General features: G+C 37.1%; 1 long non-coding RNA gene across 1 annotated transcript in view; it reads right to left on the reverse strand.

Annotated features, from left to right (window-relative positions):
• Positions 1-749: 749 nt before the first annotated feature.
• The window catches only part of LOC113484455, a 117794-nt gene continuing 93304 nt past the window's right edge, over positions 750-25239 (reverse strand). Inside the window, exons 2-3 of the long non-coding RNA XR_003399230.1 lie at positions 8331-8641; positions 750-858 (exon numbers count right to left, since the gene is read on the reverse strand). This is a non-coding gene — a long non-coding RNA (uncharacterized LOC113484455). The remainder of the gene's footprint in view (positions 859-8330; positions 8642-25239) is intronic.

Here is a 25239-nt window from a genome sequence, read left to right on the forward strand (position 1 = left end):
ATATAAGTCTAGGTCAGTCCTTCTTTGGAACAAACATGCTAAATGATACAGAGCAGATGAATAGCAGTGGATTATTGTGATAACATAGTCAGAGAATATGATGAAGATTTTATATAACTTCATTTTGCAAATCCTTTCAGAGTTTTACATTTTCTTATCTTAAGGTGATGAGAACAAATCTATAAAGACCGATATCTATAGAGTTGAGCTATATTGAGAAATTTTTGTTGGTATTCTTTGGAATAGACACAGGCAATGATTATGTCAACAATGCGAGATTAGCTCTAACACTGAGCATATAAGGAAGTATGTGTATTAATATTATCCTGTGAATCCAAGTAACATTAAAAAAAAAAAAACCCCAAAAAAAACAAGAAAAAGCCACCTTGTCTGCCTTGACAATAGTGTAATATAAGTCTGGCACAACAACAGAATAGAGGAAAAGAGTACATAACATCAGCTTGAATCAAAACACAGATGAGGCAACCTACTTAAAGTGATCTAATTCTTAATGTCTCTGAAAATATTTAGTGCTCCTCCTCCCTCAGGCTTTGTTTCCCTGCAATGATTGCAATTGTTTTCAGATGGAGATGCAGTCATCTCTGCTCTCACCCTGACCTGATGCTTAAAACTTGAAGTTTTAAAAATATTTTGCTCAAGCAAGCACAGTGATCAACAGTTACTCTGTCTAAAACATTAATTCTACCAGGGTTTTATAATGAAAAGTTATATAAAATCCTTACCTGAATGCATGTGGATTTGACTGCAACTTTCTCTCAGATCCTCTAAGGTGTCGTCGTGTGGATGGAAGATCAGTTCTACGCTTATCCTCTTGTTTCTCTGAAACTGTCAGTGAGCCTGTGAAATGGAGAGCGTGCCACATAATTAGAAAATTATCCACTGCCAACTTTCTATTATGCTATGCCTTTTCTAAAAGGAACAAAACATATGCCATACTGACAGTACTTCAGACAGCTAATATAAGAAGCTCTCAAGAGTTTTCAGCAGTCCTCAACTTAAATAACAAACACTAGATAGTTTATAATATGGTAGCTAAAGTAAGCCCTTTAAAGGAGCACATAAACTTTGAGTACTTAGTGTACAGCATTAACACTGAAAGTCACAGTAAAACACTTGTTTCTTAGGCTGAAGACTTTTCTCTTTAGGCTGAAGCCCAGCCAGGTTCCAATCCCATAAAGTAAGGATTCAGTCTTCAGAGAAAGTCATGGTTCTGTAACAAGCATATTAACAAGAGTACACTTTTGCCTCCAGGCTCTCATTGTTAGATTACTCTATATATTAGATTGTCACAGAAAACAATTTTTACACAGTAAAAGATCTGAAAGATATTAGTGGTAATGATAGTGACTGATAGGAATCCAGAAGAAAGTCCACAGGATATAATTTAGGAAACAAGGTAGTAATATTTTGTAAAAAACTTCAATGTGAAAAGAGGGAAAAGAGGTTTCTCCTTATGAAAACTAAATAGTGGAAACCTCTTTAAGGACTCCCAGTTCAAAGGATTTTTTTCTGCTTGAAAGACTCAGGTCATTAAGTATTGCTTCTGTACCTCTTTGAGGAATTGCAGTGTTACACAGGTGCTAGTTCAACACCGTGGGAAAGTTATGATGATGATTTTATCTTTCAGATAGCTAAGTCACCAAGGCCTACACCCTCCTGAGCGCTGCTCCCCGGGGGGCAGTGCAGCACACTGACAACCACTTTGGTGGAACGGAAAGGTGCATCCTTCACCAGTCCCTGGCCATAGCCCTGTCGTAGCTGGTGAGGCAGTGCTGGGACTGCTGCCACATTTTCTGAAAATGGGGTCAGGAAATGAAGGTATTGTTTCTATTTCAAACACAATTCAAGAATTAGACAATGAAACTCATACTGCTCTCAATGAAATTTTGGCGAAAGGTCAGGAAAATGCCTGGTGAGAACGTTGTAAAAGGAACCGAAAATATATGTCTCCAGATGAGAAGGAAAAATTACTCCTAGCCAAGGATTACGTGTAGAAAATGCATCAGAGCTGTGCCTCGTCTAACGCTACACGAATTGTAACAGACTATCTTGCAGTACATTCATGCATGTTTTCCAGTTGCATCTCTAAGGAAGCATTCACTCCATCTACAGGTGATTGCATACATTCTATCAGAGACTCCATGGAAACGATTCAGTGCATTTCTAACAAGCTGTTAACAGCACAGATTCAAACAGCTGAATTATTCCATAATAAATATTAGGTGTTGGATTCACCTTACCATCCTCTCATTCTTTACAGCTGTATAAAGTTTACCTTGACCGGGTGTTGTGGTTTGAACCCAGGCGGTAGCAAATTGCCACATGGCCCGTTGTTTACTTCCCCGCCCCCCAACCCTCCCGGTGAAATAGAGGAGGGACAGAAAAAAAAACCAAACTTGTAGGTTAAATAACAAAAATTTACTTAGCAAAAGAACAACAGTAATGATAGTAGTCCAAAACGAGTAAAATGCTGTAGTGGCTCACCAAACAGCCACGGCCACCGGCCCAAGGCTCGTCCCCAGCCCGCCCCGCCGCTCCGAAACCGAAAGCGAAAGCGAAACCACCCCCGCCCGGAGAGAGCACGTGCCGTCTCCCTGCGGAGCCTTGGCGTCACGTGACACGGGATGGCCCAATGATCGCTCCGCTCTCAGCCCTGCATCTGCGCTCCCTCGGCCCAAGGAAAGTTAACCCTGTCCTGGCCACCAGGTAAATTAAAACCAGTTATCTGCTTTGTACTGGACTTGCTAACATGTCTCAGAAACTACCAGAACCACATCCCTTGTCGAGTAATGTTCAGTCCCGTGGCAGTTAACACATTCTCTAACACAGCACTTTCCCTTATATAGCGGCTCAGCTGCAGAGCTGGAATTTGGACTGAGAAATCTTGCTTTTCAACCCTGTTACATCTTCACTGTTGATGCCAGGCTGCATAGCTCGGCAGGTCACATCCTATGTCTATGGTGAACATGGCAACTGCTCCGTCTCCTGTCCCTGACACTGTGTAGTGCTCATATTCCATGCCTCCAGCCTGGAAGCCACTGGGTGACGCAGCATGAGGTATTTTCTTGATGCTTGGGTACCGATAATGAAGTTCTGTTATGTATCTCTATTTCTTTCATGAGCTGTTCTCTACTGTTGCTACTTACAATGTATCTGGTATTATTTTCAGTGGCCTGGCATGTTTTGTACTGAAACTCAAACTTTGCAAAACCCAAAACTTTCTGAAACCTTCTCTTTTTGGATGTTTGCTAACTCAGTAAGGAGGGATATTATGGATTACATGCCCCATGTCACAATGAGAAAATTAATTTCACTCTTTTTAGAAGTGCATAACTACTATGGGGGGAGAATAACATCAAAAGTCACTGTGAACTGTATTAGTCTGAAAGGGAGATTAGAAAAAAGGACTCATAATAGGAAAAAAAAAATCCTTCCATCTAGCATCAACATATTCTAAGAAAACACGCACATTCTTAATAAAACTTTGAAACAAATTTACTTTGCAGTATTCCATATAACTATATACACATCCACACCATGTTTCTTAAAAATAAGCAAGAGAAAAGTAAAAAATATGACTGTCAAAGGAAGGTCATTTATGTTTAAACTGTACTTGAGAAATTAGTCAAGGGCAATTCATGCATGTGAAAATATGATTTCTAACACTGCCAAGGTCGACAAGACCTTAGGGAGTAAATGCTAACCGTACAAATCAAAGATGCCTAGAGGCGTTTTGAAGATGAGTGGCAAGGCTTTAATAGTTTAAAAAAGCCTGTTAATAATCCAAATGAATAAGCAATGATACAAGAAGAGCAAATAACTTGTTTATTCAAGGAACAAACCACCGCTAGATGTCTTTGCATGGATTGGATTGGATTGCCAAAGCCCGAAATCATACACTTCTCTCCTACAATTCTTGACATTGTGCCCACTTAAACCAGAGAAAGCAGCATCTCTTAATCAGGCTATTTAATGAGAGTTCAGAGGCTTCACCAGGTTTTCACTTGACTGCCCGAGCCTACCCTGCTATTTGCCCTATGATAAGGTCTCATCCCACACTAATGGTAGGAGTATATTCACAGAAGTAAATATCTGATTCTTTCCCCAACCTGAAAAATTAATAAAAACACCACCAGTCTAAATGCTGAAGATGCTGAATTGATTTTGTTGTAAAAATGTTTTACTAAAAAGACAACCTCAGTGACCAAAGTACTTTTACAGGAATGTTTCAATGTTACCCAACATTTCCTAAACAGAAATGACTTTTACCCCAAAATGCATACTGGATACTTTTTTTTTTTTTTTCTTCCTTCCCCCCTACCATTTTCCCACAGTAAATGAACAAAAAGCAAATGGCGCTTTTTTCCTCCAAAAACTGAAAATTTCAAATTTTTAATTTTAAGCCCAGACCATGAATTAAGAGAGTACTTCTGACTAGCTGGGTCCAGACACTCCTTTTGTTGACACTGTTGTAAAGTATAAACATCTCTCAAGTTTCAGGATGTCTTTTTAAAACATTGGGTAAGTTAGAACATACACATTTCCCACACAGCTCAGATATCTGGGATATATATCTAGTCAAAGATATCTGAGGTCAAAATTACTTTTAAAAGAACTTTTTTGAAGCAACTCAGTTTGAATCATTAAAAATAGCATGAATTACTAACAGGAATGAGTTTGTTTCTGAGTCAGACTGTCCAAAACCTAAACAAAAATTGATTCAGAATAGAGCTAGCAATTAAAACTCACTGTATATTTATTAAATTCTATTAATAATTAATAGTAGGCTTTTGAATGTTCCTCCATTATGCTATTATCTCACATTTTAGAAAATACAATCCATTATAACATCCTGACTTTATTATTGAAGAGATTCAAACTAATTTTTATATTGCTTCTGTGTAGGTAAACTATTATGTTGCCACAATCCCTTTCATCACAAATTCTTCACTTTCTCATGCTTCTATTAAAAATTCTCATGGCTCTTCTAATCTACTCCTCTTCTTAGTCACTGCTTTTTAATAGCTCTGCCACCTTGATATCAGAAAAAAAGAGGTTGACTAGATGTGTAGATTCCTCTGATTTAGGGATAGGGTAATTAATCTGGCACACTCAGAACCTCAGCATGAGCAAGGAGCAAAGGTTGGAATAATGAGAAAATGAGGATGCTGTGGAGAGCACACAAAATTAGATACTTATGGACCAGTTGAATACAGGGTAAAGACTGTAACCCGTAGTCATGCAGCCAATTTAAATCTGTTGGAAAAGGGTGCAGGATAAAAAAAAGAAGGCAAAGAGAGAAGCCATCAGCAAAGTATGCAAAACTGCTGCATTGTACTTCACACAGTTATGACTCCAAGCAGAAACTGAGCAGATGTTTGTGGAGTGTGTATATCTGAAAGTAGGAGGGCAAGTCTCGTTGTTAATATTGATGTCAGAGAAACCTGTGTTACTGCATGAATCCTTCCTCTTTTTGGCCTTTTAATCTTTCTCTGTTTAATTCTGTTTTTCATTCACTTCTATTCCTTGGTCTCAGGGCCACTCTGGAGTCAGAAATTACAGAAGTTGATTCAGATTTCCAAAAGGGTGAGGGTATTTGATCACACATAAGCATAGTTTAATCAGCAAGGGTGGTAGTCATCCAAACATAAGTGCCATAGCTCCCTACTTTTTTTCCCACAGAGATGCGCACTGACTCCTACTCCTATAAGACAATGCATTGAACTTAACAAAGAGAAAGTTTTCACAGTCGTCTCGCTGTGGAGAGGGTAAGAGTGCTGGGTAAACTGCATGGAAAATACAGATGGAAAATACAGTAAGACCTTATTACACTTATTACAGTTAGTGGTTATCCTGGCAAATACCTCACTGGCGAACATATGGAGAGCCTAGGGTCACAACTTCTTGGGAGTCTTGAGACTAGACTGTTCAGGGTTGATTCCTCACATAGAATTTCTCTCTCCCTCCTTTCCTCAATTCAGAGAAAGAGAAGAGGCTAAAACATGGGTCCTCTTCCTTGAGATGAGTTGGTAAAGATCAAACATTATTTGCATGAGGTTTCCAGTAAAATTTTGCCAGAGGACAAAGGGCTGTTTAGGCCAAGACAAACCAGAAGCTCTACAAGTGGAGGAGGACTGTGTTTGTTGGCTGAGTTTGAGAATCAGTCAAAGCCAGACTACAGAGCCAACAGCAGCTGTTTCTAAAATTTTTTTTTCTTTTGAATCTCAGCACAGCATGCAAGTAATTTGTTATGGACTTGAACTGGAGAAGCCAAGTATATAGTATTATGGAACTGAAATCCAAAAAATACAATATTTCAGGTTAGGAGACCTGTAGCTGGTAATCTGAAAGCACTATTTCTGTTTGCATTCCATTTTCTGGCTTGGTCACATCACTCTTGTATCCTAATATATTTAACATAAATAAATGCACAGGTATTGCTTCACATGCACTCTTTGGCTTTTTTCAATGCATACAAACATGTTCACAATGTTTCAGAACTACCACCAGACTTTACCACAAGCAAAATCAGTTTCTCTTTTTGTTTATTAGAGTGCAATGAAGACTTCAGCCTGTGGATCTGTGGATGCATCTGGAGTTTGCCTGAAACGTTTCGCCTGGTATTCCTAACGTATTGTCATAAAACTAATCAGCTGCTCTAAGACAAAAAGGTCACTGCTCCCTGCCTGCACACACCATTTTGAAAGGTAGTAAGAGTGAAGTTGTACAGACTACAAATGATGTAAAAGTAATATATAACCTATTAACAGGAACAGTACCATACTTGACATGAGCCCCTCTGTAGCTGTTGGGGTTGACTATCATGGTTTCCCTCACTCTCCTCAACTAATCTCTCCTATCCACAGTTTTGGTAGTCTTTCCCACGGGACATGCAAGGAACACACTGCTCTCCAGGTTACGTTAAAGGCCTATATGGGGCACCTTTGGAGATATTTTTAATACTGCATGAATTTCTTAGCAAGGTTGCACTACTCCACCTTACAAATGGCTGGCAAAATCCACATCATCATCTTGGATGTGGCAACAGCTAAGTGTTAAATGAGGTGGTCCCACATGCAGATTTGATTGCCCAAAGAGACAGGCAGAAAGACAGGTATTTTCAAGGAATATTTATTGTTATGGTAACTTATCTGAAGCGTTTCAGAATTACTTTAGGACAACTTCAGGACTAACACAGTGAGCAAGAACCAGAAAAAATGTAATAGCCTATACCTTCCTTTCTTATTTAAGAACCAAAGTGTCATAAAATATTTTATATAAATAGGTAAAAGTAATAAAACTAAAGGGGCATGACCAATTAAATTGTATGTTATATTAAGAGATAAGAGGCAGATCAGTTAATGTGATGCTTCAACCCATCTATGGTAAATTAAATTAGCTGAGAATATGTCCCTAAATATTAAACCAGCAGTCTTCCACTTAATTTTTTTTTTTCAATTCTAGATTTTAAAGACAATTGGCAGTTCAACAGTACAGGGTAAGAGAAACTCTATTGCATGCTGCTTCTGGGTTATAACTCAGCTGTCATCTGCACCAAAATCACTACACACATTTTTTGATTTTCTGAAAGATATGCACAAAGGCAATTTTAGTTAATACAATTATACTATCTAGAATTTCTTTTGGGCACGATTAGTAACAAACGTCTCTTGTCCTATGAAAATGTGCCAGGAAATTTTAATTGACTGCAAGTATCCAAGGTTGCCATTTAACACATCATGTGAAAGATGAATTTATTTGGCCCACACTTAACTACTATGTAACCTGCATTATGGTTTACAAGATGGAATGATTTTGTTTTACATGACAGTTATTGGACCTAATTCTACTCACAGTTATGCCAGTGAAAAATTTGGAACAAGTCCATTAAAGCCAATGGCTCTATAAAATCAGGGAAAAATTAGACTCAGGCCCACTGTGCAGTTTAATAACGTTTGGTATTACAAACTAGGCCAGTCTTCTGCTTTTCCAATTGGTAGCAAGTGGAACCAGGTACCAGATATCACCTACTTCTAAGAGAAAAGATGTTTGCATTAAGCCGTGACTGTTCCACACTATGCTCATATACCTTGCCTGACCCGACACACGATGTGCTGAGACCACTGCACACATGTATATTCATTCCTTAGCACTTTGGGAGGAACCCCATCATGCAAATGCAGAAGAGAAGTGAGGAATTCAGAATGGGATTTTTTTATTCTAGTAACATTAACCTGAAAAATCACTTAAGAATTAGATTATTTTTATTAACATCAAAACTTTTGAGCCACTTTCTCATATGGTTTGACCTTCCATTTCTTGTGAATTCAAGGTTTTCCACAGCTTTAAATCAGGCAGGACTTTTTGTCTTCTGTTTCCTGACAGGGTTATCATGCTATACAGAAGAGTTTTTCTCCTGGTATGGACTTCAGCTTTTTTGCTGTTTCTTCAAACTCAGCAGCTCCAGACCATCCTGGGGACAGCAGTACAGATCCAGGCTTCATGAAGTGGGTCTGCTTCTGGGGTGCTTTCAAAGTGCATGTCCTAACTTGCAGTCTTTACTTCTCTGCAGTAGAACATCCTTGCAGGGTTTCCAGCAATGGAGAATCACAGCTTACACCTCAAGAAAAAGAAGAGCAAGTGATCAGCATGTGCTGCAGTGCAAAATGACAGACATTATCCACTGCCCACAAACAGTTTTCATGCTCTCCAGATACCAAATGGTAAGCACACAGTAAGTATTACTCAGGTGCTCTACCTGATCTTGTCATATCAATCATTAACATTATGCATTTCTGTAATTTATTTATCGTGAGACTCAATTCAGAAGCTCAAATATATAAAGGGACTATAAAAATACCAGTAAGTAAAGTTTAATTCAGCATCTGGTGAAGGTATTCTCTAAGAGTGTAAGCTAACAGGTGGGGTTTTTTTTTGCTGTTTTCTTTACAACTTTGCTCTAAAAATAGTAATTTTAATATATACTCAATTGGGAAGCTTTTGAACAGAACTAGATATAATGTGTTATGCATAGTCTCTCCTGTACAAATTGAGCCAAGCATTAGGTCACTGCACAAGCCACTGTACTTTAAGCGCAGCTCGGGGCCAGAGACAGTGGGAGTAGAAAGGAAGTAGAAAGAAATTATTATGCTGTATCAACAGATATAGAGGGATTTGTTCCCCTTCTTAAGAAATAAGCTAAATTGTTATTACTTTCTTGGGAAAGTCACACTCTGAAGTGAACAAACACAACCCAGTGACTTGTCCTCTCCCTTCTGTTGCTGGTGTTGCATTACCAAATACTACTCATTGCTTGAGTTTTTAGACTGTGAACTGTTGCTAACCAACAGCTTTACAAGGATCACATGTATATGAAAAACAGTGTTTCCTTCCCAAGTCCACTGACAACTGACTGACTTAAAAAACTATGTTTCTATCTATAACAGCGCATGTACAGGTTGATAGCTTTCAAATGATCCCATTTATGTTAGAACTGGTAAAGTGATATTCTATTATTTCATTGAGAATAAAATGTATTGAGACATTTCACATTGTTTTTCATTTTCCTTCTGTTTCAATATTCTTTTAACTTTGATTTGTGCCATCTAACAACTGAAAGTTATCCAAAATAATTGTTGCACATTACATCCATTACATTAAAGATGGTTCGTGTTTATAAAATGAGATTGTTTTATGCATAAAATACATTGAAGAAAATATAGCTGTCTCAACAGCAATTTTGTCAGTTTAAAAATACAGTGATATAGCTTGAATTTCTACACTTCAGTGCATCTCATAAGGGAGTGAAATGCTTATTAGATGGTAGCATGCATTATTCTCCAAATCTTCTTTTATAAGCCTATTTTAAGTATTTGATTATTGCCTGGCTAATAATAGGTGCTTCTTCAGTCAAAGAACAGACTAGAGAAGATAGTGTAAATTGTATAGCATATAATTGTTCACTGACTGCCATTGAAAATGTCTAACTGCTACTGTATGACAATCTTCCTCTGATGTCTGCAGCCACTGTTTCATGTAACAGCAATTAAAGCTGTGGGAATCAGGAAAAACCCACCCAGAGAGCAATCCCACCCTATTAATTTTTAAGTGCATAGAACACTCCAGAGGACAGGCAAGCCCACCTGGGGCCAATGAAAAGAAATCACACCCGTCATTGATTTACTGGGGGCAGGAGATGGGTGGTGAAAAGGCTGTGAACCTCCCAGTTCCATAGCACTGCTGAGCACAGCTCATTCCCTGTCTTCTGCTCCTTCGCTTTGGCCATCGCAGCAACCACACAGAGTCACGTTTTGGCTGCATGCTACACTGAACATGCACAGAACTGTATCTGAATTGAATCCGGAAAGGGACAAGGAGGCTGGCAGCCAAAAACTATTTCTGAGTCTGTGTTATGGAAGAGGATCTTGAGAGCATGAGAGTTCAGAGAAACAGAGCAGTGAGGGGCTTCTGAGCCAACCACGAATGGGTCAGCATGTTGCAGACACAACTGCAACAGACATAAACAGACTGAAAAAACCTGAAAGCTGCAAGATATGAAGGAACAGCAAGAAGTTACTCTTGGAGTATGATGATTTTATCTTTCAGCATATTTGGAGCTAATCTTCGAGGGAAAGATTTAATGGATGACCCTACTTTTGAACTGAAAAAAATATATGATTTTAATGAAGGTATTGGAGACAGACCTATGTAACATAAATAAGAAGCACTTCAACTACTCTCCTTCCTCTCTACTGTCAACGAATACCTCAGAGTTAGGCTGGAAGCACCACTAGGTGGTCTTAGTGACAAAGATTGTGTAGGTTTTGGGTAGTAGTAGGATATTGTGGGACAGAACGAAATGTATATCTACTTTTATGAGTGCCAACGCACAGAAATTGCCACACACGTGCAAGAGGATGATAATTTTCTGAACAACTGCAGGTGCTCAAACTATCCGGCCCCATTGCTTCCTACCCCCAATCAGAACACTCACACGTTACTGTGGGCAATTTTGCAATAGGCCAGTTGTGTTATCCAACCCTTTAATGCTTAGAGAAGCCTTTTTATCCAGCAACAATGTAACACGGAAGGTGCCAACAGATCCAAATGGGGTCTGGAATGATTTATTCATCCCAGGCTTCTAAGCTCCTGTTCCTCAGTATTAATACTAAGATTAATGTGTCCCATCAGTGCGCTGCCAACAGGAACTTTAATAAAAGCAAGAACAACTAGTTGGCTCAGATTTCTTTCTACTTAAGGTTAGGACATCATAAAACCAGTAGCCTACAAAGGCTTTCCCTTTAATTTACTTATTACTTTTACAAAATGAAAGCAATTTCATTTAATTTAACAAAAACACACAGATTACAGGAACATAAGTATACATCACTGCCTAAAGTAATTAATTAGCCTTTTTTTTTAAAGAATAAATTTAATATATTTGCATATTTTTAAATGGTGCTTATGCATCTTAAAACTTTTTAAAAACTTAGTGTAGACAGATGTATTTGAACATTAACCAAAACACAACATATGCAATGCTTAGGAAGGATGCCCGATTCCAAATGAGTAAAGACCATAGAGTAAATGACAGACAGGATGTACCTACAAACAAACATTAAAGAATTTGTTAAATGTGAAGGAATAATTATCCTCAAACCTTGGTCCCACAATACAAGTGTACCATGTCGATGGTCTTGCAGTGTGGACGCTTGCCCTTTATTTCACATATGCCATTAAAGTCTTCAACTGCCAATAAATCACAACCAGCTGGGATAGATTTTGCCCAGGATGACCTTGTGCTTACGACTCTTCTTCACTAGCCCTTCAACTACACAGTTTTTGCACCCTAGATCCTCAAAGTCTTGAATTTAAAAATTCAAACCCCTCAAAGTCTGTCCAGAAAACCTTGAAGAATGCAACTAATGAATACTATCTGAAGATATAACAAAAAAAAACCCAACCAAAAACTCTGTGCCCAGAGTTGCTGAGACAGCCTAGTGACATTCTAACAAACTGTATTGTGACAAAATCACCTAAATGGACTGTGAAGGATACTGCAGACTGCATACTGCATATGAATGCATAAAGTGTATCCACTTGGCATGTAACTGCAAAGCTGCCTAAGCCATTTAAAAGTAAGCTTTCAGATTCATTCCTGATCACATTGCTATAACACAAAATGTCCCCATTTCTACCTGAGAGATGTTTTAAGTTTCTTTTCTTACAGTCCCCATACTCGCATATCTTTATTTTCTTTCTTCACATCCCCTGTACCAATTGTTCACCTAGCTCAGGCACAGAAACTGCAGAATTGCTGGGTGGTGGTGATGGGTGAGTGGAGCAGAAACTCCATTTCCCCCTAAAAGGCAGAGGTTGCTCAACTGAAAGAACAGAAAGGCCTTTTATTTCTATGAAGAAAAGAAGAGGAAAAAGCTCTTCACAGTGAAGATGAAAAATATTGTATTTGAACCCTGGGAAGAACTTGCTCTTCCTACACTGGAGAATAGTCTATTCACAGCACAGTTCAAATAGTCTTTAGCTTTTCAAATATCTGCAATTGGCAACAGGATAATATGCATCTGTTTATTTTTAGAAATTACTTTATGATCACATGCATGTCAGATTAAAACATTTCATGTTTTTCCATTCAAATGAGGAAGTTAAAATTTCTCAGTCATTTCAGGCACTTAGATTTGAAACTTCACCTATTTGGCTGTTATTGCAATGATAGTATAGCGTAGGCTTTGGTCTGTTGCCTCTAATTTTTAATGATTACTTGCGTACTCCTACAGGAGTAGGACTTGCAACTGGCAAGAAAAAATTCCCTGGGAACAAAACATATCCGGAGGTCTACATGCATATATACAACTGACAAATATTTGATCAAATTCATAATAATATCATATTCAGTGAACCCCAATATTTCATCTTCTGAAATATGTTAAAATAATTTTTTTTTTTTTTTTTTCCTAAAAATATACAAAATGTAATCCTTGCATTGCCAATGATTTGTAATTACAAATGGCAAATACTTGCAAACGAAGAATTTTGTACAATGTTGGTTGGTGATATAAATGAAGTGTTATATTTCTGGTGATGTGATATTACATGTGTCCTTTGAATAAAGAAATTATATAATCACCTCTATTTCAGATTTCTCTGTGCTAAATGTCGCTCTTACCTTTTACAGTTCTCACTTTGTACATTGTTGACTGATTTACATAATATATCTAATAAAACACCAGAAATATAACACTTCATTTATATCACTCTAGATCTAATCTACCACAGAGGTGCAGATTTGGTGAGGAACACTTTTGTTTCGAACCAGAGTTCTCAGTTTATGCTACGCTCAGTGAATACCAGCAAAATGGAAATTCAGAACGTTAAGAGTCAGAACAAAAATTTCCTGCGTACAAGTTGTCAAGCTTCTCATTTTAAGCTTTACATTTTGTAAAGACTCCCACCATTAAGCTTTTTACTAACTGCATTAATAGTGGCAGACGTACACTGTTGCTGATATTAATCTGAAAATAATAAAATTTTAATTAAGAAGTATGATTTTGTCTGTTATAGGCAGTTGGAAAGAGAGGTAGTCCCACTGAGCACACACAGAATCATTTATCCCAGTTTCTGCACTGAGATTGGAAGAACTCATCAGATAAATATCTTGAGGAATCAACCTACCTCTAAATTTTATTTTACCAGCTGAAACTACAGCCAATGATTTCTTGTAAAATCCTGTGCTCATCTGTATTTGAAATAGGCGTAGACCCAAAGTCTGGTCTTTTCTAATGAAAAATTAATGGCCTCCCTCTACCTTCCCGAATTAAGCTGTTTTCTTTTAGAAGTTATTAGGTTCTGTTAGGAGGAAAAAAAATGCCATTCACAAGTCAAGTCCTATTTTATTTCCATACCATCTTCACTTCTCCATTTTACCACTGTTGTTGTGTTTTTCTCATTTGCATTTCCCAGCTCATGCTGTCTTTGAATAGTGACTGAAGACAATTTGTCCCAGTTGAATACCTCGGATTTTGAGAAAGTCTGAATATGGATCCAAAGGTTCGTAATGGGCTGAAACAAATCACTGCTGTGAAAACCCTGAAGTATGCAACAATCCAGGCTGAGATGCCTTACAGTGTGAGCCTACTTGATCTTGAGAGTTGAAAGCAGAATGTGGTTGGCACCGATAGGATTATTTAATTTTTTGACAGCGGATCATGCAGGCATCTACCCAGGGTAAGGGGGGGCCTACAATTATGGGTTTTTTAAACTAGTTAAACCATCTCTAATTAATTATGATGGTTTCAGCTGAAACTTTCCAGATGAGCAGTTCAAGCTGGACTCAACACTGAACAATCATTGTATTACTGAAATGCTCTGGTGTATTCCAAGTTCTAACTTTTTGATTCAATGAAAATACCAAAAAATGAGTAGCATATGTTATCTCTATCCAGGAGATTTATAAAACTCAGATATCTTGTGATTGTGTTGCTACTTTAGCAGGATAAAAATTCCTTTTCACCCCCTTCACTTGTGCAAAATTCCCCCCTCGCTGTGTCTTAAAAATGTCAAACATACTTTACTGTTTCCAAATAAACACATCATTTTTGGCAGAATTAGTAGACAAGAAAGGTAGGGGCACTGTTATTATAGGAGTTCATATAAAAACCAAATTTTAATGTTTCAAAATTTAAGACTTTCCTAAAGTTTTAAAATACATCCTCCCTGACTCCATCTGTATTATTGTCAAAAGCATTGTGAAGTGTCCCTTTGGAAAAGTAAATCTGATTAATTAGCATCAGTCTCCAATGTAGAATTCAACAGCTATATAAACAGCCATAGACTTTTCTTAACAACTACTCTATTATTGTTTTCAGCATTGTTAAAATCTAAAATGATTTAATTGTTTAACCATTGTGTTCTGTGCATTGTTTGCAAAGTTTGTCAAGTGAAAAGAATTTTTCCTACAGTGTTCTAGAATTATACTGAGATACACGTTTTCTTCAGAATTGCTCTAACACAGTATACAAAAGCAGCGATACTGCATATAGAGAGAAAGAAAGCAGAAAAACTGGAGACAACTGACACAAGTAAAAATGCCGGGAAACGCTTTCCACTGCAGTACTGTATTTCAGTAGAAAGCTTGTGTCATTTGTGATATCAATGTAATAAAAAAATGCTTCTTTCATAGTTGTCGAGCAAGAATATGGTGATTTCAGCTGCAGTTCTCCAGCAAAAAACTATCAGTACATGGTAACAGTGCCTGGATATTGACTCTGTCATGGCAATTTAGCTTTTGTGCAAGAGCCTAAGTAGGTGGAGGCCACTGTCCACATAAATCCCCATATCTCAGAGAAATCACTGTTTTGAAGGCACTACTGCCCCATATCCCTGCTGATCTCAGTTCACAGACAAATAAAGCAGGGCTACAGCTCTCAACCAGCAGCAAGGCAGCCTCTCAGAAAAGGGACTCACATTACCACCTCCTCCCAGTGCCAGCTGACTGTGGGCCAGTGAGGAGTAGCTTGTACTGCCTGCACTGCACCAGCTATAATGCTGGCATTGCAAACGCTTCAGTTTTTAGCTCGGGCAGTCTAACACCTTTCTTTAATATTCACTTCATACAAACAATTTCAGAAGTCCCCTGGCACTCTGCACAAATTCAGCTAACACTTAGTTCCATTACAAATTAAGAGAGCAAAAATATGTGTATGTTTATTTCCATAATAATACCCCCAGAAATTCTTTAACTGTGAACCCTAAATGTAAATATAAACCACGGGGGGAATAAAGAAAACCCTCCCAATGCTTGTAACACAAAAAGCAGGATTTCAACATATACCACAGCAACCATAAATAATATGGCCATCTTTAATTTGGCCTCCAATATCTGACCAACCTTGATTTATCCACAGACAAAACCAAGCATCTCTAATTTGCTAACCAATCACTGCAATTCTTTTCTTACCAACCAATAATTCTGCCATCTCTAATTTACCAATAAATAATTCTGCACTCTCAAATTTACTAACCGATAATGTGACCAATTTGCTGACCAATGATTGTGTCAACTGGTAATAGTGCCCCTAGCAAACAGTAATTTGCCAAGCAATATTTGGACCTTTCCCCCCCCCTAGCAATAAAGAACTTTAGTGGTCTTTGATTCAGTATCTTCTACATTGCTCTGAAACTGCTTAATGTAGATAGTGAGTTTTTTACAAAGTATTTGCTTTCTATCAGAATATTTGTTTACACTGCCTGCTTAGAAACCACACAGGTCTCTCTTAAATGTCCATGAACTAGAATATTGTTTTCCCTTTCAGCAATATTAGCATTTGAGGGAAGACTAATTTTTCTGTTAGCAGTATTCCTCTGCATATTGCTAACTCCTCTGTTAGTACTGTTGTCATCATGCTGGGATTTGGCGACAATTCCACAGTGCTTGGACAGTGTGCACTGGTAAAGCAGTGACACCACTAGCCAGCTCTGTCACCCTTGCTGACCTTACCACCCAAGTCGATCCTGTCTGGGCAGAGATTTGAGCAAAAGGAGTTCATATATAAAGCCATGTGATTGATTTGTTTTTTCTAATTCCTATGTCCCTTGGCTTGAGTGAAAAACAGGTCTTGAATTATTGGTTTCTTTAAACAATAATAATAGTATTTTGAAGTCATATAGTAACTTCTGCAATCAATTTTACCTCCAAGAAATGTTACCACTTTTGTGTAATTTTATTAGTTCATATTAAAGCCATTAGCTAACACAACATTAGCTCAGTGAGCAACCACTCTAACGCCCATTTTACAGGGAAAGTCTACGGAGAGTAAGGGCATAGCAGGAGTGACCATCAGTGCTGAAATTAGTAAAGAATTTCCATGCTCTGAGCTGTTGGCTCAGACAGCTACAGAAAATAAAATACCTACAGGCTATGGGCGAAATCTGCAAAATTATACAACAGAATATTTACAAAGAGAGACTGTGAGTTTGGGCACAGCTCTATGCAAAAGACAATAACTGCACCAGTTTCCCATATACTTTTTCTTGTAACCAACCTCCTAATACAGTTTACTGATTAATTTATTGCATATTCCAGGAAATTATTCAAAGCAACATTAATTCCAAAACAGAAATTTTGAGATTTCTAACTTTTACAAGAAAAAAAAGACAACTACATTTTAAATTCATATAAAAATATGATTGATTCCATTAAAATTTCATCCTGGAAGTAGTAGACTGAAAGCATACTCTAAAACTCCATTACAGGCTCCCTTCTTTATCTTTTCCTTTTCCATCTTGCGGGATAAGCACAGCCTAAGCAGCACTGTTGCTTCTCACTTTTTTTCTTCCTGAAGTCTCCTGGGATTCTTGAAAGAAGTGGCAGAAATGTCATTCTGGGTGGCTGTTCCTTTAGAGGAGGTTGTGAATAGGGAAAGTTAGCCAAGAAGGAAAAGGAGTTGGCCAAGAAGGCAGGAATTCCCAGGAGACCAGAGGTTTGGTATGTTTAACATTCTCTTGGTGCTGGAGGAACAAGCATAATACAACTGAAGTTGTACTAAAGTTGATTTCCTGAACCTTGTTATATGACAAAAGTAAAACCTAAAAGCTCACTACCTGAGTTTTAAGGATAAGTAACAACTCTGATGCTAGCTTTAGTAGTATTTCTGGTAAAGACTTCAAATAGCCATAACATTGGGGTTTTTCCACAAAAAATATTTGTTTTACAAGCTTGGGCTTGTTAAGTTTTCAGTGACAAACATTTAATTAGCCAATACTGGGGAGAAAATGCCATAAGTAGGAGATGGAGACAGCTGAGGCCTAACACATGAATGAAAGATAATGGCGTTGGACAAGATGCAATGAATGTGAAAGCAGAAATTTACAGAACTAGCTGAGGAACAAGACGGTCAGTCAAGAGTGCAAGTGACGGAAAATAAGAATGTGTCTGCAGTTTGAAGGATAAAACATAAGTATCTAGACGTGTGTAGTTGCCCATGTTTCTTCAAAAGTGGGCATGAGAAGAAAAAAATGTACCTCATCAGGAGTTCCTAAATTTGTTTTACAGTATGCATATGAGTACATCCACAAGGTTACAGAGAAGTACAAGGTACAAAGAGAAGCGTCAAAGGAAAAACCACATTAAAAACACATAATAATATGCATACACTATAATGGGGAAGCATGAGAATTGATGCAGGTGGGAAGACGGTTTTGCCTTGTCTGGTTAAATTTTCTACATTAGAGTACTATTGATTTTCCTAAGTATATAGGATACTGTATATACCCCATTCTGCTACCCTTACACAGGTTAATTCTTTTATCCATTTCAAACCCAGTCAATCAATAACAGTGATCAGGTAGGTTGTGAAATTGCCTGGAAAACACATCCACAAAGTAAACCCAATACAATGGCCTGTCTATGTGACTTAAAGCTTAGCACAGCATTGAAAATCACTAATGGAACACTGTGCAGTTTGTTCATGCTACGAGCAGTCAAGAATCATGCATAATGTAATAGTGCATCTGCTAACAGCGGCTCACACAAGCTAATTTAATCTTGTTTTAAACTAGACACAAGGAATTAATCTTTAAAGCTGCTCCCGTGATTCTCTTTGGCCCTTAAAATATCGAGGGTCTTTCCACCTCCCCATTTACAATACTGTAAAGGGATGCATTTCAGTTATCATCATGTATTTACACTTCATCTACATTAGCTGGAAAATGGACGCAACCCCATAATTTATCAGTCTTAAAAAGCACACTGCTGGCCCAGTCCAGAGGCTGTGTTTTGTTTTGTCAGATCTGAAACTGGTATTAGGTCTCAGGCTCTACTGTAGAAGTTAGATTCCCTAAATAATTGATATTCAAAAGGAATTTTTTTTTTTCTTGAGTTAGTTTAGCTGTACTAATTACATGAGACTGTCTCACAGCTATTTCTGGTGTAAAAGTTACCTTTATTATTATTATTATTATTATTATTATTATTATTATTATTATTATTATTATTTTCTTAATTAATTGTATTGCTACAGTGCTATTGTGTTTGGTACTGTGCAAACACTGAAAAAGACAATCTTCACCCAATTAACTTATCACCCAAGTGTAAAAAAGATACAGACAGACTGGAGAGTACAAAAGGAAAAAAACCCAAAAATGATATTGAGAAAGACTCATAAAATTCTCATAAATAGTAAACTTGACTTTGGCAAGATTTCAAGTTGGGAGCTTGATTGTGAAATTTTGGACCTATAGCCAAAGAAAAATTTTAGTAGCGCTTTGCAAGACAACAATGAACTACCTTGGGAAATGTTCACGGCAAGCTCCTTGTAAGGGTAAGGAAGACTGACAGAAGAAAAATGTTCTTAGGGAAGAGTAACAGGTGGGAGGTAGAAACTGGTCACTCATCACTCAATCAAGATCGGTGAGGCATATGATGTCTTGATACTGAGAGGAGGATAATAGATAATGGGAAAGGAAAGAGTGAATGTGAAAACAAGTATTTTGCTGTGAGTGTGATGGAGCTAATGGAAGAAAAACAAGGGAGGAGGGAAAGATAGTCTAGGTAGATGGGCTTTGCGAAAGGTTTCTGATCATGCAGGAGTGAAGCAATACTATATTTCAAGCAACATTTAGTGTGCAATAAGCAACAGATAATGAGAATCTGGAAAATGGTTTATGCTGCAGGTGGGACAGGAGAGACTCTCCTTCAGAAATGGTTTTCCAAACTCATTAACCAGACCAAGACATGGTCTACACATCAAATATTGGGCTAAGGGATGGTGAAAGTAAGTGACATGATGTTGGACACTGCAGTCAACAACAGATGTGCTGAAAAGAAGTTTGGTTGTTATAAACAGCTGTCAGCAGAAGTTTAAAGCTCTACCTTAACTGTGATACATTGAACATCCATGTAGAAACATTAGCTGGTGACGGGCCAGTATTACCCTTCAAAGAAGGGAAAAGTAAATCTGTGAGGTTTCTGACTAGGGACAGTTGAGTTTGTATTTCTGGACTATCTCTGTATCTCAGAGATAACATATAGAAAGAATAGCAAAGTGTGACCAAAGGATACACACATAAAGATGAAGAACTAGTGCAACTTCCCTGCTCATTGTACGGGGGTTGGACTAGATGACCTTTAGAGGTACCTTCCAACTCAAACTATTCTGATTCTATAAGGACAGACTCATTGGAATCAAATGATGAAGGCTGAAATTGATTAGAGGAGAACATCATCAGAAAGTTCAACAAATGTAGAGCAGAGACAAACAATGAGTAGAAGTGCTAGAAAAGAGGCCAAGAACAATTTTTAGATAGACAAAGTTAAACTGTTTGTATGATGAAGGGTTAACCCAGTATAGAGATCCATGAGAAAGATATGGTCAGAATAATGACTAGTATATAAAAGGTCACCAGATGGGGATGAAGTTAGAGGAAATGGACTAAAATGGAGAAACAAAACCGTCATGGTCTGTGAGAGATGAGGAAGAAAACTTTTTGGAAAGGAGAAAGGAAGGAAAGCATTTTTTTCTTGGAAAAATATGAACTCCAGCAGGATTTTGAGTAGTAAGCAAGTAGTAAAGACATAAACGTGACCTGTACTGTTGGCACAGGCTCTGAATATAACGCAGAACAACGGAAAATACATTATGAAAGTCGTGTGCTTTCATTTCTGATAAAATTTGATATTGATCTGTAGGTAAGCATGCTAGCAAACATGACAGAACTTGCTTGTTTACTCAGGTCTAGATTGAATGAAAATACTGTGCTTTTGTGGCATATTAGACTTGTAGGAATAGTGGAGTTAGTTCAATGCCAACCTTCCACAATTTTCAATTTTAGATTCAAGCTAGCCTTCCAAAAGCAGCTGGAACCCTCAGGTTTTATTCTGTATCCTAAGAAATACAAATATTCTCCAGATCTTCTGGAAAACTATAAATTGAAGTCCTTTGAAGCCTGTTTAAGACCACTTCAATGGTTGGTGAAGTGTTGCAGTTGGAGCTTTCACTAAGGACTGTTCATAAAATACCTCTGTTTAAGCTTTAAATATAAACAAGCCTCATGAGATTCAAACCTAAGTATCTCCTGCTCTGATTTATAGTAAATGTTTAAGGGACAAACAAGAAAAAACAGAGAGTCTGATAAGGACAATCTTTATACAGATACAAACTAATAATCAGAGAAAGAGTTCTCTAAACCCATTCAGACTGCTTCTTGTTAACATGCATTAATAATAGTTCCTTAAACAATCTCTGAAAACTTGGACATGGCTCTGACCTTAAAAATGTGCAATCCAAAGATACTCAAGTAGTCAGAGAGTAGTGGAAAAAGAATAACAATAATAAAATTATACAATTTATACATGTCAACTTGATTCACAATAAGCACAGCAGATCTTTAAAAGGGACTTAAATGTCAACAGGGTGTTATGAATGAAAGAACAGAATAAACATCCATTATGTTACAGAGTATGTGAAAAACTGCATGGAAAATAGAAATCAGGTTTGATTTAAGATTATGAACCCATAAATTCACTTGTACTTCTTACATGTTAAGCCTGTCTCATACAGTACTTATTATTATTTCTAAAGGAAAAAAAACCCTAACATCCTGTATAATCATTAGAATTTACTGGTTCCTTGTGTTTCCAGAAAATACTTTGTTGACTCCATTCTCATCTATAATTAATTTTAAGCTCCCTGCAGTTTATTTTAAATGCATCTTAGTAAATAATTTGAGCAATAAAACCTCTTTCTGTATGTACACACATGCACACATAAATGATACACAATACACACATCCAAAAAATGCTTATCATGTCTTTTCTCTCAGATATTTAATGTAATTTTAATAAAAAATATTTAGTATAGACAAAAACTTGGAAACAACATCTAGCAGAATTTCATTTATAATTAGACTTGAGGCTTGAATGAGGTCTGAGCTGCAAAGCTTCTTCATACCCATAAAAGGAAAGTTTAAGTAAAAAATACACTGTTTTTATTTATTAAAAAAAAAAAGAAAAAAGAAAAAGCATCCCATGCCAAGCCCAGTCAAAATGCATTATTAGGGTGTCCAGGAAATTATAGCTTGTGTCCATTAGTCCTTTCAGGGTTAATATTGATGCAGATATTATTTCTATCCACGGTACCATTTATTTGAAATATTATGACTGGGAGTAGCTGCAGCAGTGAATCAAATCAATTGATAGAGCAGTTAGCCCCGCAGTCAAGGCTGCCTTTACACCGTGCAGCGAGCATGAAATATTATGGAGATTGTTCTTTAAAGTGATCACTTTATCATCATTTGTCTGCAGCCCAGGCTATTCCTTCCTGCCTCGCTTCCCTGTTGGGTTAGAGCTGTCATAACTCAATCAGCCGTATAATGCTGTTCATAGCACCTCCGTAGCAGGTATTGAACCTGTCAAGGGCCACTGAGGGAATTATACTTATCCATTTTGACAGCTAGCAACACCACTCTGATATTTATGTCAGTTTATATATGTATGATATGTATTTCTTAAATGTAATTAGAAGCCTGTTTGTGTGTGATATATCTGAATTGCCCAGAGCTGCCCATGATTAAGACATTGATTTCTAACCTTGTGCATTACTGGAGAAGGGAATATGACAAGCTCCATCACTCAGGGGTTGCAGCTAACCTCTTCTGTCTATATACATCATATGAAATTGTCACTATTGTTTATCTGTCCAGCAAAGTTGACTATGAAGCAACTGTTATTTTAGTTTGCTAAATAAACTGAAAGACTGTAAAACAAACCATCATCCCTGTCCCTCCAGAGCACTTGTGTTTTGCAGCTGTGTTACTTGGACTAAGGTTGCAAAAGCAGACCACTGAAAGCTGAGTGAGGATCACCATCACGTTTGCTGTATCACTTGTTCTCACAGGTATCTGGAGCATACTGCTTGGATTTCAAAGTGACATTTTTGTAGATATCCTACACAGAAAATATACTGTATTTCTATTACAAAGGGAATAAAGACAAATATGGACAAAAAAAAAATCAAACAAAAAGCCCCCCCCAAACCCAACCACCTCTCTTTGCTTATTCATTTATTTTGCTATGGTTTTAGAATGAGATAGTTACACAAAATAGTTACTCTATGTATGGTCAGCCTCTTGACTTTTTTCTATTTTAATATCCTATTGGTTTGAGGAGATCATATTCTCCAAACCATTCTTCTCACTGCAGAATTAATGCTGAAGCAATGTGTTGTTTCAATGGGTTTTTAAAAATTCCTAAAACATTTAGGTTAGGATTTTTGATTCTAATTTAGACAATTCGGTTCCTCTGGCTCAGAGGGCATAATCAGTATTGTCCTTTATCTCTGAAAATTCACACTTTTACAAATTTTTTTTTAAAAAAATGTTGTTTTTTTTTTTTGTTTTTTTGTTGTTTTTTTTTTTAACTGTACACAAGTTTTACCTCCATTTCCCTCAAAAACTGATCTCTTTCTCAAGATAATTTGGGATCAAAAGTCTCAAATTTGGATAAATTTCAAAAAACGATCTGCATTAGATTATGTTTTGAAAAATCCTCTCCATAGCTCTGGTTTTACAGTACAGCATTCTAAGGAAATTTCAAAGCATTATTTTAGAGGATCAGAACTTTCCATGTCTTTAAATTCAACAACACAGGTAGACAGTTTAAGATGTCACCCATCATCAATACAAATACCCATTTCAAGACACCATGAAGCTTGCTAAAATCAGAGATCAGGGTAAATTGTATGATCCTATTTCTGTCTTTCTAAACAAATAACAGATGAATCCAAGAAAAACAAGAAGTTTGCAAACACCGCTTACAAACAGATGCTATTTTTTGTAGGTATAACTACCTTCTGGAAGAACTCCCATTGCAACCTTAACATTAGATTAACTGCATTTCATTTTGAGATTAAGGTTTACTTGAAATAGAATCCCAGTGAAACACAGAAACAGCATTAAAAAGGTCCAAAGGATCCATCCGAGTCTCTAGGCATATATTTGTGAAAGATCCCTAGAAAATAATCTAGAAAACGTCTATTCTACCAGTCTCCCATTGAAAAATGGTTTCTTTCTCACAGAAGCCAAAAGATACCAAACTCTACAGTCTGTCATAGAAAAAGCACAAGCATTCAAGCTAAATATTCAGATGTCATTGTTCTGACCTTCCCTTAATAAAATCCAAAGACCTCTGTAATCCAGAAATCTATGATGAGAGCTATGTGGTTTAATTTATATGCTTCCAATGTAATTCTTCCAGATTGTTTAATTTATAATGAAAATGGAAACATATAATTTTGTTTTCTGGGTTTCAGCATGATGTGCTGTAGCTGATGACTTTTATGTAGCTAGGAAAAAAAAAAAGAAAATAATTTTTCTTACCTCTGTAAAATGAGGGCTGTGTAAAATGTATTCTTTCTGATTTATCACATAAACCCACGATAGAACAGAGTAAAATAAGGTGAGTACACCAAGGAAAGCAAATAAAATTAGTATTATCTAGCAACAAATTAGTTCTTGAATCTGAAGTGCTAAACATTAATTGGAATAAATCTGAAAAGCTTGCTCATGACTTTTGTTAAGCTACATCAGCCATCCTAGGTGAGGATTGCACCATTAGAAAACAGCTGGATCAGTCTAGGGTGTTATCACACGAGTTGTATCTGGCTGCATTAGCTTGTGAGACAAATATTTACACAGCTTATAGTGCTAAACGATACTGACCTCAACGACCGTATGGGACAGTCCATACAATTACTATCAGCTGCCTCCAAAATATCTCCAGTGTATTAAGATGTAGTTTCCTACACATTTAATTATGCTAGTTCCACTTTGCAATGCCTTTTTTTGGATAAGTAGATGACCGAAGATGCAGTTAGAAGGAAAACCACAAAACTCACTGATAGTAAACTGCAAATGATCTTTCTTACATTCTCATAAGGAAATGACACAAAGAGGGGACGTTTCAATTACTTCTGTTTTAAAAAGACTTTTCCAAAAAGGCCTCCCAACTTTTGAGCATTCAGACTAATTATCCTGGTCCTGCCATGTAAAGACAAGGACGTGCCAAATTTGAGAGTTATAGTTTACTCTTTGGATGCTGAAAAAATTTTTTTCTTTCCAAAGCATTCCAAGATGATTATAAATGCACCCTTTATACAGCTATTGGAATTAGGATCCTTTCAGTTTTGAACACTGGAACTCTTTAACAGT

The sequence above is a fragment of the Athene cunicularia genome (assembly GCF_003259725.1).
Source record: "Athene cunicularia isolate RWA chromosome 11 unlocalized genomic scaffold, athCun1 chr11_part1, whole genome shotgun sequence".
NCBI classification, from domain to species: domain Eukaryota; kingdom Metazoa; phylum Chordata; class Aves; order Strigiformes; family Strigidae; genus Athene; species Athene cunicularia.